The following is a 7,810-nucleotide window of genomic DNA, read 5'->3' on the forward strand; positions in this document are numbered from 1 at the left end:
CTCGTACCCATACTGACTAGTTGTTTGCCGGCAGCAGATTGCTCATATAAAAAAATTCTGAAGCATTTCCATAGTAAAACCAATTTTACATAGCTATAATATGGCAGTAAATGGGCCCATCTAATGGCTGAAACACCCACACACTCCTCGTTTCCCTTTCCACTGAAGCCAACTTTGAACACCATAGAAACCATCGATGGTTACATCCAGTCGAATGAGCAGTTTCTGGGTGTTGAACCCATAATTCAGACCCTACCGTGTATCTGAAACAGGCACACACTACGTAGCCGAATTTATGGTGTAGCATAAAAGAGGAGAAAATGAAGCTTCCCTTTATAACTTTGGTCTACTTTTAATCTAGGCCAAATTAAAACAAAAAAAAATAATGAAATGCACCACCTAAAACTGAGGTTATCAGCTGACTTAACTTGGTGTAAAATCATCAATTTCAGTTGTGTGCACCTTCCATGAAATTTTCAGGTCTTATTAAAATAAATTTGTCACATGACCATTACATGAATATACAACTCAATGTATTCCAAAAACTCTGTGTATAATCCCAGCCTTTAATAAAGGTGGTTATGATATTTGCAAGGTATCAATTCAACTCGATTCAATTCAAATACGCTCGGAGAATTAATGTAGAACATTCAACCTTCTTTATTCTCTAGTCATGATTACTATTTTAGAAAAATAGCCCCTCACCATTCCTACATATACATATGTCCAGATCATAGACTTTACACACCACCAGTATCTGACTAAGTCAATAAGCAGAGTCAACGTGCAGTAAACATTGTTAGCAGATCTGGGTGGAGAAAAGTTGGGTGGAGGAAGAAGACCAATGTCTTATGGGTGCATCATTTAAATTAGAGCGGCAAACTTTCTTACTGACCCTGATGAAGTGTATGTAGGACTATTATGTACATTTCCAGAGATGGATATTACATAAAGAAAGATATTTAGAAGTATAATACTATAGGCTGACTTTACCCCAGAATCTATCATGTTATATGATACTACTTTAAGAGATTTCCAACATCAATGTCTTATGTAAAGTCCCACTACTGAGACCCTCACTAATCCTTGAAATCAAGGGGCCATTGCATTGTGGGCATAAAGACACAGTGCTGGGGTACTACTGGAAGGTGTCTTAAGCACTTATTCTAGGTATTATGGTGGTCCCAGTGTTCAGTGCCCTATTCTAATTGACATGCCATTAACACTAGTTGTGACGTCTGGGGCTAAATGATTAGTTCCAACCAATGGAAATGTATGCAATGAGTTGGAGCTATTATTAGACATGCTATATATATTTTTTACCATTAATAACTAACATGGCAATTTTTTTTTTACAACATATTGGCTAAGAGAATACATAGGTGGCAATGGACAAGAATGGTTGCCACTAATGGTGCATGTATAAACCTCTACCAAGAAGCTTTTTCAGATCTTGAGATTCACTCATTTCTTTTCTCTGATGGGATCCTCTCAAGAATATACAAATTTTACAAAGAACTAAAGTACAGCAGTCTACGACCATTTATCAAGAAGCTTTGTCAAAGTTAATGGTTGTTTAAATTCATGGTGCATATTCCACCTCAAACTCCACAGACCTATCATACATTCAATAATATTTCATAATCCTCTTATGGTATATGAAAATACTTTTCCAATAGCATAAATTATCATTCATATGCCCATATTTATATCTTTAACCCAGTATTCCCCATTGAAACCTACCTCGATAACCAGTCTTTGCAGGATCCTGTCCCACTTCGGTTGTTGCTGTCCTGGGACCAACGGTTTCTTCCAAAACCCTGAGTCACCAAAGTCATTGAGCCTCCTCCCTCAGCCAAAAATGAGCCTTATCTCTCCATACACACTGCTCCCTTAAACCTCCACCTCTTTGCCTCGCCTCCTCTGTACTCTGTCTCCCCAATGCCTTCTTAAAATTGAGGCGCCATTACACTGTATTTTTTTTTTCTTCAGGAAAGTACATAATTTTGAAGGGCTCTAGAGATCTAGTGAGATGGTTATAAATTCACTCACCAAAATCTCATACATGATGGGACATAAATTCTGCATCATCCCGTAAATTTACATTGTTGGCCCAATATATAGTTATGTGGGAATAAGGCATATCCCAAGCATATTTTTACCTTGATGTCCTCGTTTTATTTCTTAAAATCCAACTTTCTCTATGTAATTTTAGTTCCATCTTCAAAACTGAAATCTTAGAAGGTTTTTATGTCTGCTGTGCAATGAAGAATACATTTAATCTCCTATAACCTGTATTGCCTTTCAGAATGAATCCCTCTTGGCTCAATATTCATCCCTGCCTTGTACATTTACTTGCATTTTGTCTTCACAGGCCTTTCAATGAAACTCAGCTGAACCTTCTACATTTAGGATATCATTCTACTACGAAGGCCCATGAATTATAGATCTGGGCATTGTCTGTGATCACCTGTGCGCCTGTCCTTCCTCTGTATGCACCACAAGAATAATACAGAGCTGGATCACTTTCGAGATGTTTCACAGTGTTATAAAGGAGCTCAAACAATTGGACCAATGACCAAATCAAACCTAACCTCCTTTATGAAGTGACCAGACTGAAACTTCATTGTATTAGGGAAAGGGGCAACAAGTGGGATGGAGAAAAAGGGGCAACCAGCAACATGAAGGATGGAGACAAAGGGGGTAACCAGTAGGGTTGAGCGAAATTGTGTTTTAAGTTCGGCGTCTAAAGTTCGGGTTATCAAAGTATCCCGTTATGGATTATAAATTCCGTTATCGTCCGTGGTAGCGGAATCCATAACGGGATACTTCAATAACCTGAACTTTAGATGCCGAACTTAAAACACAAGTTCGCTCAACACTAGTAACCAGCAACATGTAGAGAGACATGGGGACAATAGGAAACAATAGGGTTGGAGACAAGAAGGCATCCAGCAACAAGAGGATGGAGGCAAGCAGGCAACTGGCCATGAGTGATGGAGACAAAGGGGCAACTGCAACAAGACCGATGGAGACAATGGAGCAACCGGAAAAAGTGGGATTATGACTTGGGGGAAATTGGAACTAGAGAGGAGCGAAGTTTTGAAATATTTGATTTGGCCAATATGCTGAACTTCAAAAATAAATTAGATTCACTTCAAATTAATTTATTACGAATTGCGATACGTCAGGTATAGCCAGACCGCTCTGCCTAATTATATTCATCCCAAATGGCCCAATCTCAATGTAAAGTGTTGGAAGTTAAGGTAGATTATTGGTATGATTGATCGACGAACAAGTCATTTGGTGTTCTGAACATTTTCAACATTGACCTTTTAGACGCCCCGACTATCATTCACAAAATTGTAATTTCGATCTCATATTCCATCATTTGTAAAGCAGTTGCATTTACACAAAGCGATAACTTGAGTGGTGTGCTTAAACACACCCATGGTGTAATTGTCTATAACTCGTGTAAAGGTACCTTGAGGCACAGTAAGTCTATCAGTAAAGAAACGGATTAAGGGTCCATTCACACGTCCGTGTGTGTTTTACGGATCCGCAAAACACGGACATTGGCGATGTGCGCTCCTCATTCTGCGGACCGCACATCGCCGGCACTTAATGCAAAATGCCTAATCTTGTCCACAATTGCGGACAAGAATAGGACATGTTCTATTTTTTTCGGGAACGGAATTGCGGACCCGGAAGTTCGGATCAGCAATTCCGGATCCGGGCCGCACATCGTGCGGCCCCATAGAAATGAATGGGTCCGCAATTGCATTCTGCAAAATGCGGAACAGAATTGCGGACGTGTGAATGGACCCTAACTATGAATGTCATAGCAAGATGCACGCGGCGATTACACTGAACTGCATTCTCCCTGCTGTCTCCCTATGCCCTCCCTACCAGTGGCGGATTACAATAGGGACGTTCGGGTCGGCAGCCCCGGGCCCAGCACCGCTGGGGGGCCCAGCGCCAACCCGAACGCCCACATACTGTGGCGGGGCACGGGAGCGCATAGCTCCCTGTCCCGTCGCCTATCACCGCCATAGGCTTCAGGCCTAGTAGGCCTGAGGCCTATGCAGTAGTGAAATCCCGGCGCAGGCGTGCGTGATGACGTCATCACGCGCCTGTTCCGGGACACAGCACATTGACGTGTGCACGCCTGCCTCATCCCACCTTCGTCTGCGATCAAGTGCCTGGCCCTGGACGGTGAGTATTTAGCTTTTCATTTTTTTTTTCATTTTTTATTTTTTTATTTCATGTGCCTACTTTGGGGGACGACACACAGAGGAGGACATATTAGGGAAGAGACCTCGAGTACATGGGAGGGGGAATGTGGGGGCTGTGTGGGGCCAAATTATTATGGGAGCCAGACTACTATGTGGGGGCAAATTACTATATGGGGCAGTGTGGGGGCAAATTACTATGTGGGGCAGTGTGGGGGCAAATTACTATGTGGGGGCAGTGTGGGGGCAAATTACTATGTGGGGGCAGTGTGGGGGCAAATTACTATGTGGGGGCAGTGTGGGGGCAAATTACTATATGGGGCTGTGTGGGGCCAAATTATTATGGGAGGGACTACTATGTGGGGGCAAATTACTATATGGGGCAGTGTGGTAGAAACTATTGTGTGGGGGCAGTGTGGGGGAAATTGCTATGTGGGGGCAGTGTGGGGTAATTTCTGTGTGGGGGCAGTGTGGGGTAATTTATATGTGGGGGCAGTGTGGGGAAATTGCTATGTGGGGACAAATTACTATGTGGGGGAAACTATTGTGTGGGGGCAGTGTGGTGTAATTTCTGTGTGGGGGCAGTGTGGGGTAATTTATATGTGGGGGCAGTGTGGGGAAATTGCTATGTGGGGACAAATTACTATGTGGGGGAAACTATTGTGTGGGGGCAGTGTGGGGTAATTGCTATGTGGGGTAATTTCTATGTGGGGGCAGTGTGGTGGAAATTACTATGTGGGGGCAGTGTGGGGGGCAAATTACTATGCAGTGTGGGGCAAATTACTGTGTGGGGGCAAACTACTATATGGGGGCAGTTTGGGGGAAATTACTGTGTGGGGGGAAATTACTGTGTGGGGGGAAATTACTATGGGGGAATTACTATGTGGGGGCAGTGTGGTGGAAATTATTATATGCGGTGTTGCTATTGGGGAGGCACTGTAGGGGCAATTCTATTATTTTTGGGGACACTATACAGGGATTATTGCCTGGAGCACAATAGAGGGTGTTATTATTACTGGGGCACTCTAGGGGACATTATAGCTGCTGTGGACGCTATAGGGACATTTGGGGTAATTTATCAAACTGGTGTAAAGTAGAACTGGCTTAATTGCCCATAGCATCCAATCAGATTCCACCTTTCATATTTGACAGCTCTTTTGGAAATCCAGTTCTACTTTACACCAGTTTGATAAATGACTGCAATTATGTCTATTAGGGTCACTATTTTTTCAGCAGTATAGTACCTGGGGCATTGGGGGGGGGGAAGGGCACAGTATTGGGAATGGCAGCAGGATGACACTGTGGGGACACCAGGATGAGGAGGTTGATGGAAAAATTGAGAAATCGAACGTGTCTGTGTTACAAACTGTAGAGACGAGATGCTGCTGAAAGAATTTGCCATGGTGGTCTCGGTCAAAAGGAGGAGAAGAGGAAAGAGAAGGTCTACATGACAGGAGATGTCACTGGATGTAAGAGGTATGTGGTGCTGTATTCTCCTCCATGTCTTTTTTATTATAATTATATGTATTTTAAATTTGGCGACCAAATTTTTCAGTTTAGGACCCAATTTGGGGTATTTTTTTTGGTCTGAAGATGTCATATGGCCTAGGAAGAGACTGTGGCACTCATGAAGCACCGTAGCCTCTTCATACAAAAAAAAAAACTAAACTAAAATGGGGGGGGCCCAAGTTGGTTAGACAGCCCCGGGCCTATCATGCACTTAATCCGCCCCTGCTCCCTACAGTCTCAAAAAATTCTCCCTACGATCTCTCTGCACTGTCCATGCACTCTCCCTATCCAATATTTATTTTTATTTTTTTTAACTGTTTTCAGCAATACTGTCCCTAGGGCATGAGCGCCGGCCACGTCTCTCCCTATGCTGGGATGAGGTTTTTATAGGGCTCTGACATCACAGGGGGATGGCTAACTGCGGAGTGGCTGGCTACATGGCATTATGGGTGATCTCGCATTCCCAGGCTTCTTACTTTCACAGTGTAAAGCCTCATTCACAGGTCAGTGTTTTGGTCAGTGATTTCCATCAGTGATTTTAAGCCAAAACCATGAGTGTAGGGTACACAGACATAAGGTATAAGGGAAAGATCTGCACCTGTTCTGTATTTAGAGCCTCACCTGGTTTTGGCTCACAACCACTGATGGAGATTAGGGATGAGCGAATAGACTTCAGATGTTTCATCACATTCACATAAAACTTCGTTTCAATACTGTACGGAGCGAGTGATCAGTACAGTATTAGAATGTATTGGCTCCTATGAGCCGAAGTTATTACTTCGCAAAGTCTCGAGACTTCGGGTAGTTTCATAAATTGATTTCTACTGTAAAAAAAACATTTCCCGAACTCTGGTTCGGTTCCAGTGTACCACCTGGAACGGAACCCGAGTTCGGGAAATGATTTTTTACAGTAGAAATTGATTTACGAAGTTATTATGCGAAGTCTCGCGAGACTTCGTGAAGTAATAACTTCGGCTCATAGGAGCCAATACATTCTACATACCTGACCTTTCCTGCCCCTCACATCTGCCATTGTGGGACAGTCAGTCAGGCCGGTCTCATCAATATAGGTGGTTTCAGCTGACCTTCATCTAGAGCAGACCTGGGCAAACTACGGCCCGCGGGCCGTATACGGCCCGGCTGACCTTTTAATCCGGCCCCCGGGCGGAGCCAGAGGCGTGCCAAGCAACGATACCCCTCCTCCGCGAATGAAGAGGACTTCCGACTCGGCGTGCTGCGTGTGGCATGGCGCGGTGGCAGGGAGGCAGCGTCAGCGGCAGTACTGTCTAGGTAAGACACAGCAGGGGGGGGGGTGCCTCGTGCGAGCCGTACCCGGGACCCGGCCGGCCGCAATTATTCCCTTCTCTGTAACAGCGCAGCGCCCGCGGCTCTCATAGTATCGGCTGTGACTGTCTGACACTGACAGTCACAGAGCCGACAAGCATGAAGCTGCGGCCGCCTCCCCCTGTGCTGTGTGTAGTCAGTGTGACTAACACATGGCTGATCATCTCTGAGCATTACGTTTCTAAAGGCAAGGGGGGGGGGGGGAGGGGTGTGTACTATTGTAAGGGGGGGGGGGGGGTGTTCTGTATATGATGGGGGGGGCCGGGGGGGTGTTCTGTACACAAGGGGACAATGGCTGGATTCACAGGGGACAATGGCTGGATTCACAGGGGACAATGGCTGGATTCACAGGGGGACAATGGCTGGATTCACAGGGGGACAATGGCTGGATTCACATGGGGACAATGGCTGGATTCACATGGGGACAATGGCTGGATTCACAGGGGGACAATGGCTGGATTCACAGGGGACAATGGCTGGATTCACAGGGGGACAATGGCTGGATTCACAGGGGACAATGGCTGGATTCACAGGGGACAATGGCTGGATTCACAGGGGACAATGGCTGGATTCACAGGGGACAATGGCTGGATTCACATTGGACAATGGCTGGATTCACAGGGGGACAATGGCTGGATTCACAGGGGACAATGGCTGGATTCACATGGGGACAATGGCTGGATTCACAGGGGACAATGGCTGGATTCACAGGGGACAATGGCTGG

The 7,810-nt window shown here is 45.1% G+C and overlaps 1 protein-coding gene across 3 annotated transcripts in view; it reads right to left on the reverse strand.

The window, feature by feature from the left end:
- Positions 1–1,863, reverse strand: part of SLC4A1 (solute carrier family 4 member 1 (Diego blood group)) — a 66,496-nt gene extending 64,633 nt beyond the window's left edge. For all 3 annotated transcript variants that reach the window (XM_040434975.1, XM_040434974.1, XM_040434973.1), the window contains exon 1: positions 1,744–1,863. The gene's annotated coding sequence lies outside the window, so the exon portion shown is untranslated. The remainder of the gene's footprint in view (positions 1–1,743) is intronic.
- Between the last annotated feature and the right edge of the window lie 5,947 nt (positions 1,864–7,810).

This window comes from Bufo bufo, chromosome 6 (assembly GCF_905171765.1).
Source record: "Bufo bufo chromosome 6, aBufBuf1.1, whole genome shotgun sequence".
Taxonomy (NCBI): Eukaryota; Metazoa; Chordata; class Amphibia; order Anura; family Bufonidae; genus Bufo; species Bufo bufo.